Genomic DNA, 12,370 nt, shown 5'->3' with positions numbered 1-12,370 from the left:
AGCCCCTTCTGCCCTTCCTTCCAACTTTGTGAAGAGCGGCATTTATATGGGACAAAAACAAAAGTTTGCTGCCACCTACTGGCCAATGTCAGTATCAGGAGAAATGAATATATTCAGGCTACAAGGGGAGGTCGAAATGTCTGGGGAGGAGGGCAAAGGAAAGGCTTTGCCATTAAACCTTCACAATGAAAACGTGAGTTAAAAGTTTAGCCAATAAAAGTTGGCAATGGAATGGCAAGTCTTTAAATGCCCCAAAGATAGTACAACGAATAAAACAGGAGCAATAACCGCCTCCAACGTCGGGGAGGAGCTTGCCTTGTGCCAGCCCAGGGCTGCCCACTCTAGGCAGACAGCAGAGTAGCATACAGGGTAAGAATGTGGGCTCCAGAGATGAACCCCGAGTTCGGAATCCCTGCTCGGCTGCATACTGAGTCCGTGACCCTCGCCAGCCTCAGTTTCCTACTCTGTAAAGTGGGGATCATCACAGCACCCCGCTTTAAGAGGTTGTTGTGAGCACTGTCCAAACTGATGTGTGCCGGGTGCCCGGGACACGGTGAGCACCGTGCAGTGTTAGCCGTGCTTAGGGTTATCCTCGTTATTATTGATATTTTCAGGCAGGGTCCCCCACAGTTGCCTGAGAGTAAGAATCAGCCGAGGAAGCCGTCAGCACTTCTGATCGTCACCGAAAAGCCAGCTTGGGGCCCGGCATCTGTAGTTTTAGCCGGCACACAGGTGGTTCTCGCGACCAGGCACGTGCGGGGAATAAATACCGTGTTGGCAGCCGTCTGTCCCAGGAACGGGGACATTCTGGGAGGCAGGATTTTCATATGAAAAGTAGGAGCGTCCCGGGCAAACCTGGATGGGCTGACCGCCCCATCTGCCGCTCAAGCACTCTGTGAACAAAGGACTCTTCATCCCCATTGAGCAGATGGGTAAACTGAGGCTCAAGGAGATTTAGGCCATAATTCCCGTGGCCTTTTCTCTAGCCTCCAATCAATGGGAAACATAAATCGGGTAGACGTTTTCACCCAGAAAAACATATTCATGTGAAAGCGCTGGCTTTTGTTTTGAAAAGGACCATCGTTGAAGGTGATGCCAAAATGCCCTTTCGTTCAAGAGCGGACGGTGCTCGTTGTTTTGATTTGATGACCGCACCTGACATTAGACACAGGCGGCCATATGGCGGAGGGATTTGGTTTTGAAATTGGACTCGTGTTTGAGGGTCTACTTTCTGAGAACGCGGGGTAAATCTTTTGCTGGGCAGGGGTCATTCAGACGAGAAAGTCCCTTTATTTCTCCGTTTCCCAGCTGTGTCCTGAGGCCAGTCCTCAAACTGGGCCACAGTTCAGAATCACTGGTGGAGGTTCAAATCCCCATGTACAGGGTCCAGCCAGGCCCGATTCCATCAGACTCTCCGGGGCTGGGGCTCGGGCATCGATATATTTTCAAGCTCTCTAGGTGATTTCCATGACAGCCGACTATTTCGGGGTGAGCGAGTGTCCCACCTCTGCTGGGGATCTCTTGGATGCTGCCTTCCCTGATGCAGAGAACCAGGCTGAGAATTCCCAGGTGCAGAAAGGGCGATGCAAGACTGATCACCGCCAACCCCGGCGTCTGAACACGTTCCTGACCCCTTTGGGGTGCTCCTTGGAGCGCCCTCTGTATGGGAGCCTGCAGGAGTCGAGACGCACCTCCTGGCCCTGCAGCTTTCCGTTCTTGAGAACAGTGTGCGAGTGTGTGGGTACGCGTGCTCCTGGGCAGCCTCGCCTTTCTGGTGTCTGGGACAAATGAGGATGCAGGTGAGTGGGGGGGGGGTGAGTGGAGGGGGGTGGTGCAGGGAAGGACGGCAGAAGGGCTGAGTCCCTAGCGCTCACCTTGGCTTCCCCTGAGAAAAGCTAGGGAGTGGGACCGGCCTCCATGAGCCCTCCGAAAGCATGTTCCTTGTGGGAAATGACCTATTCATGTCGCTGGCAGTGTTAAACACTGTGGAGGGTCTTTAGTGGGCCGTACACTTCCGATTTGCGTGTATTCACTTCTCGGGCCCTTGCAAGAACCCTCTGGGTTAGAGGCTGCTGTCTGCTTAATCTTCTGGCGAGAAACTGAGGCACAGAGAGGTTGTACACTAACCCGACAGGCCTCCCACACCAGTGTGGCCCGGAGAAGGTTAAAGGAGGTGGGCACGTGTGGGCCAGGGAAGCCCGCACATGGCTGTGAGATATGTGAATGGATGTATTAAAGACAGAGCTCCCTGTGTATCGTTATCTTAGAGGAATACGCTGCTCTCTGTTTCTGACTCACGATAACTCACCAGCAGTGTTTTCGGAACTGGGGGTAATATTGCCCCCCTCTCCCCCGCCCTGGGGACATTTAGAAATATCTAGAGACATTTTTGATTGTCACGACTATTGGCATCTATTGGGTGGAGCCCAGAGATGCTGCTGAACATCCCATAATGCACAGGACAGCCCCACAGCAGAGAACGATCTGGCCCCAAATGTCCCTAGTAGGCGGAGGGACCCTGCTCCAGGGGCTGCCCTTAGTGATTTTCTCCTCGTGTGACCGCCCGGTGTCCCCTAGGGACCTACGTTTCTCAAGAGCTGGTTAGAGAACCAGCCCACCAGTCCACAGTGGTGAGGCAGCAAACCCTCTGGCCGGCGTTGGCTCGCACCGGCTGTGGGCAGAAGCCTCCACTCCTGGCCTGTACGGTGAAGGGTGGCGAGGGGCCCATCACAGATCTGCCCCCATCGGTCTGTTGTGAAGGTGACGAGGGTGCCATGTGGCATGTGGCCCAGTGGCTCTTACACCCCAGCCATTGGTGTTTGTGTGCCTCGTTTTGGCAACAGGTAAACAACAAGCCCACCTCCTGGGAACCGATCAAACACCAAACCCGGGCCCAGCTGCCCCGGAGGGAGGGCAGTCAGTCTGCAGCTGTGGGACACTCTGCAATGAGTGCCTCCCCCTCCCCCAGCAGAAGGGGGAGGTCCTTGAAGTGTGAACCGTGGCAGAATTAGTCACCGAGTAAACAGAAACACCTTGGATCCCTGCGGTGGCATGTAGGCAAACTGGGAGCCCTGCCCACCACCCAGCTGTGGGCAGCGGCAACCCGGCCGGGCTGGCACAGCCAGCAGAACACACCCGCTGCCCCTACTCCAAAGGCAAGGTCAGTGTGAGTAAGGAGAACAGACCTGCTCTGCCAGGTTCCGTGGTCCTGCATCTCTCTGTGTCCCCAGCATACTATGAGGGCTGGCAGGTGTGGTGGTACCTGCTGCCTCCTTCTTAAGGGGGTGCATGAGACTGACCTCCAGGCCTCTCTGTGTCTTCCCCCAGCCCTCCACCCCCCAGTCCTGCTATGGGACTGCCTGGACCCAGGGGAAGGGGTACCTTCATCAAAATCAAACTTGGTTTTTTTCCCCCCAGAATGCTTGGTAATTGACGTCTTGCTGTTGGAACACTGGACTATGTTTTTATACGTGGCTGATGTTCCCAGAAGGCTTAGAGCTCACGCTATCTTATTCTTAGTGTGGCCCCAAACATCTTTAGGTGAATGATAGCAGGCAGCATTAACGAAGGCTTACTCTGAGCCAGCCAGGGCCAGGATTAGGGGAGGCAAGAGCGGCTCCCAGGTGCAAAAGGCAAACAGGTGGCCTCTCGGGGTCGGGCAGGCACAGAATTGGCACTGGTCAATGAGTGTCTCCTTGCTTTTTTGCCCCCAAGGTGCCTGGCTCACTTCACCCTCATCCTGGCCCTGGGGCCAGACACTATTCCCATTGTGAGCATTTTCCTACCACAGCTCGTCACTCCCCCATTGCACAGATAAAGAAACTGAGGCCGAGGTGCAATCCCCCAGCCCTGGAGTGTAACCCATGGAGGGCACACAGTGAGCCCTCCATTCACATCTGGTCATTAGATGCAGTTACAACCCCCAGCCTGGAAAGCTGTGAAGAGGCAGAGTGAAGGATGGACCTGTTTCCCAGCGAGTCAGGCACTCAAATCCTTAACCGCTTCCGGCCGAGCTCTGGTGAGAGGCAGAGAAGCTGCAGACACGGTGACAGGCAGCAGTTTGACACTCGAGCAGGACAGCCAGCCGAGCCTGCACGGACTGAAGTCCCCGAGCCCCTCAAGGCTTTCCCATCATCTCCCCCTGCATCTCCTGCCATCAGAAACCAGCTTCCACCAGCGGGCACTCTCAGCGGCCCATTGCTCCCCCAAAGGGCGTGCCTGTTTCCTAGAAAGATCACCTCTCCCAAGTTTGAGAACTCTTGGGGAAAAAAGATCTTCCTTGATATGGGACATTGGCTGGTTGACCCACTCCCTTTAACCTGAAAACTCCCTAGAGTGTGCTCCCCCCTTGGCTTTTATTTATGGAGGGAGCAGGGTATCTACCCCCCAGGCCCGGAGCCAGCCCCGTCTTAGTCAGTGCGGAGGAGGGCAGGGTGAGCCAGGCACTAGCCCCTGGTGCGAAATTGGAGGAGGAGCCAGAAAACTCAGCCACCAAGATGAACACTGTATTTTCACACAACCTTTCCCACACCAAACGAATGCTGTGTCACTCGCTGGTCCTGTCTTTGTGTAACACGTTATTTTGCGTATCATAGGTCTCTTGGCATTGGTTTAAACAATGTTAAATATTGCCTGAAGATCTAATTTATTTTGATGACCGAGTTTTGTTTGGGCGTCTCTTAAATTCTGTGCTGGAGGGGAGCGCTCATGTCACTCAAGCCCTGGCCTTGACTGGTTGCCAGGTCCACGGCCTCCTTTCTGTGACTCTCAGGAGGTGCTCCTCCCCTGCCCCTGGCCCCGGGCCCCATCTTCCTAATTGTAAAGTGGAGATGACGATCACAGTAGCACAGATAACAGCTGACGCTGGTCACACGCACAGGCGTTCAGGTGCATTGGTCACCTGGGCGCTCACGAACATCCTTGAACTATTATCACGCCCATTTCACGGATCAGGAAGCTGGAGCCTGGGGGCAGCCACCCTCTACTCACAGGACTCTTCCAGGCAGAACACAGGGTGTCTGCGGTCGTGCGGCTGGGGTTTGACCCCGGCGCTGCTTCAGAGAGTAGTCCCGAACGCACTCAAAGGTTTCTTCTCCCTCCCTGCCTGTCTCAGACGATGCCCCCAGGTGCCCTCCCAGTCAGCTTTACCATGGGGCGTTCTTGTCCTGATGTTGGTCCCCCAATTGCATTCCTTCCCCTCCATCTGATGATTTTCCCCCAAGTTTTACGCTTAAAATGACCTTCAACGGTTCCATACAAACAGGAGCCATTTTTGCTGCTTTGCCTCTGACGCTGCCCACCCGGTCACTTCATTCTCTTGCTCCCTTCCCGGCAGGGCTCACAGACGGTGACGCTGCGGCCCAGGTACCCAAGGCAACCCAGGGAATCCATGGCAGAGCTGGGGCCACACAACCCTCTCTGACCCCTGCTCCTGTGTATCACCGCCAGACCTAGATCACAAACCCTCTGGCCACACTTAGAGGTGCTGAACGAGGTTACCTGTTGAGCCCCTGGTGGGAGTGTCTTTGGTCCCCTGGTGTCACTTGCCGTGGCTGCTGTGCAGGGCACCTTGTCTCCAGCTGGTGCAGCCCAGTACCAGCGGCCAACTGAGCCTGGGCGCCCTGCCCTTTGCTTCCTCATCCGGAGCCTGTTGGCTGAACACACAGGGCAGGGCGAACACCCGCCTGGGTGGGGCCGCCCTGTCCCCTGGCTGCCCTGGGGAAGCAGCTTCTCACGCTGGCTGTCCCAGTCTCTCCATTAAAAACCACCTAGCTGATTTCTCCCGTGCTCAGGCTTCCCCCGCACTCCAAGAAGGACACATGGACATTATGGGGGGAGGGGGGAGGGGGGGGAGGGAGGTGGGTTCAGCTGGGGTGCGGTGGAGGGATGGGGAGAAAAAGCATACAACTGTAACTGAATAACAATAAAAATTAAAAAATAAAATAAAGTCAAACGACAAAAAAAAAAACAAAACCCCATCTAGCACTCCTCCCCCACCGCAGCCGCTGGGGTTGACCTGGGTGGCTAATCCCCTTCCCCAGTAACCTCGAGTCCTGGTCACAGCACAGCAGGGAAAACACGTTCAGTAAGGTTTTGCAGTTCCGCCTGCTTTCACCTTCATTTAGTTCAGAACCCCAGCTCCACCACCGCCTGACCAAACCACGGACTTGGAAGGAAATCGCATTTCACTCACTGCACCCCGCCCCCCACTCACGTAAACATCACTCCCCAAGGGCTTGAGACACCGGAAAGCAGGTAACCTAAGGGGGGCTCATTGCCCTGGAGACAGGGCATGGCATTGGAAAGGGCATTCTTTCCTTCTGCAGGGTGCAAGGTCAGGACAGCCTGTTTAATTTATCCAGTTCCAGCAAGGGTATTAATCCCAGAGTTTCGCAAGGACCTATGCAAAACAGTCTGAGAGCACAGTTAAAAATACAGCTAAAGGAGATAGAAAAACAGGAGTGGGTGCGTCCATGGGGCCAGGATCATTAAAATGTGCATGTTGATTTACAGGCTTGTTATGAAGCTATGGTTTTGAGCTTCCTAACAGCCAGTGCAAAAAGGGAAACATGGTAAATTATACTGCTCTGTGTTCTTGAGAAACCATTTAGGGGAAATGCAAACTAGTAATTATTGTGGCTTTATTCATTACCGTGCTCATCCAAGCATCCATCAGGAATACCAGGTGAGTGCCAGGCTATAAATAGGCCCCGGTTCAGAGAGGTGGGTACAGAGACCCCATCCCACCCTCCCTGGGCTCACCCAAAGTGAACACAGGGTCCTACAAATAAACATAGAGCCACGGAGTGAGATCCTCGGTAGGAAACAACAGCTGGGGCTGCTGAGAGAGAGAAGCAGGGAGACAGAGAAGGCCCCTTTCAGAAGGCAGCACTGCAGGGACAAACGTAGTATTTAAATAAACACTGAATTCACCGGCTGACGCACCATAATTAGGGCTGTAAACTCGATTCCGACTCAGTGCTGTAGCTTGAAGTCCGGAATGTAATCAAGCCAATCATTAGGCAGCTGCCGCGCACACACGCTAACAGGGGCACAGAGGCAGTCGGGCCTGCAGGCTGGAGCGTGTGCGCTCTGGCCCTGGGTCCAGACCGGGACTCTGACCACCAGCTGTGCGACTGCGACCAGCCGCTTTACTTCCCTAAGTCTCCGTCCACCTGCGCCCTCCCCCCAACCTGGACTGGGAGCGCCTTTGTGTTTAGTTCGTGCTTATGTTTGTGTCCCCGACTCCCAGCAGCCTGCGAACAAGTTGGCCACGTCCCTGCCGCGGAGTAAGTGGGTGCTGGCACGGCCATCCCTGATGGGACCGGCTCACTCTGCGGTACCTGTGACAACAATCGCCGTGCAGTCGGCGCTTTACTCTTTGCAAAGCACTCTGCATCTGTCCCTCTCAGTCACATCCACGCTGTGCTCAGGACTTTTGTGCCCATTTTACAGAGCGGGAACAGGAGGTTGGGGGATCTGAGTGACTTGGGCCATCAGAGTATCGTTCCTGTAATTCGGGCAGGGTGCCGGGCAGCCTGTCTGGCAACTGTAGACCCTCAAGTGTTAACTCAGAAGTAGCGGCAGAGGCAGGGCCGGTGACATAATGTGCAAGACCCTGTGCAAAAACAAAACAAAACAAAACAAAACAAAACAAAACAAAAAACCCCAGAAAAAGTCCTACTAAAGGCACTAAGAGAAGTGTAAAGACTTTTCCTTTCTTCCATGGTCTCTTTCTCTCTCTCTCGCCTGCCTTGTCATGCTTTTTATACGCTATTCAAAGTCACTCTAAGGGAGGAGAAACGGAAACTTTGAGTTATTAGTTGGTGGCGTGGGTGAGTCCCCAGAAGGCCGAACTTCACAGTGGAAGTTCCGCTTCCCAGCGGCCACGCAGCTGCCCCCTGAGAGGAGCGGTCCTCTCGCACACAGTCGTTAGGTGGTGTCTGTCCCCTGTCACATCTCCTGACTTGGTTTGCCTCTCGATCTCCGAGCTTCACAGCCTCCACCCCTTTTCGAATATTGACCAACTGATGAGGCTGACAGCCACTTTATTAACCTGCTTTCCCGGAATGTGGACTGGAGCTGCTTGCTGTGCCTGAAAGACTCATCGCAAATCTGAAGCTTCTCCAGACCCTTTTCTGGGCCTTCCTCCCCCGGAACCCCAGCCCTGGCCAGCGTCGCAGACAGTCCTGCCTCCCACACACAGGCCCCTCACTCCCTCTGCTTTTTATTTTGATCAACGAGCCAGAGGCGGGCACGGCCCAGACATTCGTTGCAGGGTGGCCGTGCGTGCCCACCCTGCTTTGGCCGAGACGGACATCTGGTGTGCACCTTTGTTGTGTTGGAGGATGCGCCCATCACTTAGCATTTTTCATATCGCCTTCTTGTACCTTACAATGTGCTCCTTATTATAACCCTATGGCACAAGGAGTGTCTGTTTAGGTTGGAGGAAGCAGAGGCTCAGAGAAGAAAAGTATCTTGCCCCAAATCAGTCCATAGCCTGGTGCTGAGTCAGTCTCTCAAGGCTAACCCCAGGGCCCGGCCATGGTTAGGAGTCTGGGCTCTGGAGTCACGCAGTCTGAGAAAGAATCTTGGCTGTGTGACCTTGGGCAGGTGGCTTGCCCTTTCTGTGCTTCAGTTTTATCATCTGTAAAAATGGAGATACTGGCAGCACCCAAGTCATGGAGCTTTAGTGGGAAGTAAATGAGATAATTCACAGAAACTACTTAGCACGGTGCCTGGCACAGAGTACGATTAATAACATGGCAGCCACTACGGGGAGAGGCGGGTCTTCACACACACCATCTGACCCCCGGATGCGCTCTTAACAACGCTTTCAGTATGTATCTACGAAAATGCAATGTGTATGTACATGCATAACTAAACCGAAAATAAAACCACACAAATCACATCACTCAAGGGAAAGAAAAAGTAGTTACGAAACCCACAGGTAATCTAAAAGCCTCATGCAGATATCACTGAATGTTGATGGCTCGACTGGACTCATCCGTTTGCAGTCTGGGACTCTCAGAGCTCCAGTTTTAACGGAAGCGACGCTTTGGGGACCCTCTGACCCTCGTGCGAGGGCCAGACTACCTCCCGAAGGGCCAGCCGGGGAAATTCGACTTTGGTTCAGAGCAGTTTCTCATTCACCTCAGTGCCTGTCCCTGGAGGCGGAGCCTGGAGATGGGCAGTTGTCACCCGCAGAGGGGACATGGCCCCTACCCCACAGCCATGGTTTCCATCATTAATGACAGTGCCTGACCTCTACCAGGGGGCTGGAGGTTGGCAGAGAGGTGAGACCGGGGCCCTGGCATCGGATCCCAGTTTGGATTCAGGCTCCTGGTGTTTGTCGTGTACAGTGTAGTGTGAACATTACTTAGTTTTGGATCCTGGATCCACGGGCACGTGGGCAAGTTCCTTCAACTCCCCGGGACAGAGCATCTTCGCGCTCACATTGGGATCAGTGCCTACTGTGTATAGCACAGTTTAGCAGACTGCCTGGCACGTAACGTGTGGTGTATGCCAGCCCAGGGCTGTCTTGTTTGTTGTTACTGCGGAGAGGGAGAAGCCACCTATGTTGGGCGTGGTAGAGGAAGGTTTTACAGTGTTGGTACTGTTGACCTTTGGGGCTGGGTCCTTCTCCAAGGTGTGACCATCCTCTGTTCTGCAGAATGTTCAGAAGCATCTCTGGCCTCACTAGATGCCAGAAGCACGTCCCTCCCCCAGTTGTGACAACCCTGAATGTTCCTAGACATTGCCACATGACCCCTTGGAGGCAAAATTGCCCCCACTGGAGAACCGCTGAGGTGGAAAGATGGGCGAGAGTCATACGCTGCCCCCCCAACTGAGAAGGGAGGACAAGAGGCTTGGACAAAGGAGGACTGAAATCCCAGAGCGGGGAGGGGGCAGAGAAGGGCATGGTAGGCTCTGGGATTCCCAGGTCGCCCCATGGGAACACAGGACATAGTGGCTCCAGTTTTTATTATCACTATTCACAGCAGAGAATAAGGCTGGGAACGTGGCCAGGGCCAGACTGGGGAAGAGTCTGCTGGTCAGGCGAGCAGTCTAGGCTTTGTTCCGCAGGGCCACCCAAGGTGTTTACGCTGCGGGGACTTGGTGGCGGTGTTGCCGGGTGAAATACGGAGGTTCTGACCCCTGCTGGAGCATGCGCGGACCCTGAAGACGTCATGCTAAGTGGGATAAATCAGACACGAAAGGACAAATGGCGTATGCTTCCACTTACCCGAGATACCCGGAACAGTCGAATTTACAGAGGCAGAATGTAGAATGGTGGTGGCCAGGGACTGGGAGGAGAGGCGAAGGAGAATCATGTTTAATGGGGACAGAGGCAAATTTGGGACAGAAAACTGTTTCAGGGATGGACGGTGCTGACGGTTGCGTGGCAATGTCAATGTCCGTCATTCCACTGAAGTGTGCACTTGGCGATGGTTAAAATGAAAAACTCCACATCCTGTCTGTATTATCGCACGTAGGAAGTGCAGGGTGCCTGTTCAATTTGAACGTCAGATGAACCAATGAATGATGTTTTTTGGTATCAGCAGGTCCCGAGCGTTGTGCGGGCATAGCGGGAGTGTGGCCCACACTCCAGTCTGGACATATGTACACTAAACAGTTCCTTGCTGTTTATGTGACATTCACATTTAACTGCGTGTCCTGTGCTTTTATTTGCTAAATCCGGCACCTGTGTTTTGGGGTTATTCCTGAGGATGTACTGGAGGGGAAGGACATGGTGGAAAGGAAGCCTGGGAGGGTGCACTTGGCCATGAGGAAGAGGACCCCTGACTGACAGGGGCCTGGACTGAGGACATTCCTGTGTAATTAACAGGAAATCACAGGAAGTTGTGGCCTTGGCTGGCAGTGCCGCTCACCAGTATCCTGGAGACTCAGTGTCTTCAGATGCTTAGAAAGGAGTCTCAATGAATGTTAGATGATGTTATTAGGTGTGGCTCCCTTTGATGGGATCCAGCACTTTTTGGAGATAGAATTCCTGCCACCTCTGGTCCTGGGTTTGGAAAGAGAAGGGACCACGTCAGCTTCTATTGATGGTGCTGATGGGAAATATCTTGACCCCCTGGATCCCAGCCTAGGTCTGGGGGCACAGACAATTTTCAGAGCATCAGGCAGGGGAAGGGAGCAAAACCAGGCTGCAATACCAGCTGCATGGTGGTCTCACCGCCACGCCTGTTCAGAATTGACAGGGAGGTGAACGCTGTAGGAGGGACGGCACAGCCAGGAGTGGGGGGAGGCACCCGGAAAGTGGACAGGTCTCTGCGGACCAGTGTGCAAACCAAACCCCATGTCACACCCCCACAATGTAGTCATTTGGTTCTTTCTTCCAATCATTAGAGTTGGTGGCTTCCCTGCTCAGCCCCGTCCTGGGGCATGGCAGAGGGACAGGGATTTATCTTCTGCCATCTTTCTACCTTGCCCCAGACTTCATTATGGCGGACACAGGCCAATGCAATTAATTGTATAAACATTGTGGCATTGGCGATGCTCTCTGCTCCAGGGAGACGTTAGAAAGCTGTTTGAAACCAGAAGCCTCTGTAAACATTTCTGCAAATGGAGTTGGAAATAGGGCATTATAAGGTGCTAATAATTTTCCCTCATCATGTGAATTCTCCTGGGGTTCTCTTTCTCACAGTGAATGAAATAAGAGGCAAACACACACACACACACATATGTATTTGGACTTGAGGCCGGGCAGGGGTCTGTTTTCTGCTTTCTGGAGCGGGAGCATTCAGAAAACGACCTCGGGTCTTCCTCTCGGTGTTAGAGCAACCGTGAGCTCAGTACGGACGCCAGCTAGAGAGCTCTTCACGTGGGTGCTTCCGGAATGGAGAAAACTATATCAGAGAGACACAGCAGTTACTATCCTTGCGGTGGCTCTGTGGGTGGCAGGGCATTTGTAGTCTCCATAGCTGCCCCCCACCCCAGTCTTTTCTTTGTAAAGTTTTATTTTATTCTCATTCAAGAGAAGGAAAAGGAGACAGAGAGACAGAGAGAGACAGAGAGAGACAGAGACATCAATTGGCTGCCTCCAGCATTCGCCCCAACGGGGGATGAAACCCACAACTCAGGCATGTGCCCCGACTGGGAATAGAACCAGGCACCTTTGGGTTAGGGGACAACATTCCAACCAACTGAGCCACACTGGCCAGGACACCTTGTGCCCCAGTCTTATATGATAATCATGCATATTTCTATGTCAAATATTTCACTTTATTAGTATTAGCACTTCAGGGTCAAGGCACATTTTTCAAGCCATAGTTTCTGCACTTGCCTTTCCCCTTCCTGGTCCGTATGCTCATTGGCATCCGCATCGGGCAGAGTGTGTAGATCTCCA

The 12,370-nt window shown here is 53.5% G+C and overlaps 1 protein-coding gene across 14 annotated transcripts in view; it reads right to left on the bottom strand.

The window, feature by feature from the left end:
- The window catches only part of BCAS1 (brain enriched myelin associated protein 1), a 79,599-nt gene extending 73,398 nt beyond the window's left edge, over nt 1-6,201 (bottom strand). For 5 of the 14 annotated variants that reach the window (XM_053926380.2, XM_053926383.2, XM_045194599.3 and 2 more), the window contains exon 1: nt 5,500-5,795. The gene's annotated coding sequence lies outside the window, so the exon portion shown is untranslated. Of the gene's footprint in view, nt 1-5,499; nt 5,796-6,045 lie in introns of those variants that run through there. The other 9 variants (XM_053926386.2, XM_053926388.2, XM_053926391.2 and 6 more) reach the window with 6 other exon arrangements.
- Nucleotides 6,202-12,370: the final 6,169 nt, after the last annotated feature.

Source organism: Desmodus rotundus, chromosome 6 (assembly GCF_022682495.2).
Source record: "Desmodus rotundus isolate HL8 chromosome 6, HLdesRot8A.1, whole genome shotgun sequence".
NCBI lineage: Eukaryota > Metazoa > Chordata > Mammalia > Chiroptera > Phyllostomidae > Desmodus > Desmodus rotundus.
Note: the sequence above shows the minus strand (reverse complement) of the source record. Positions and strands in the feature narration are given on the sequence as shown.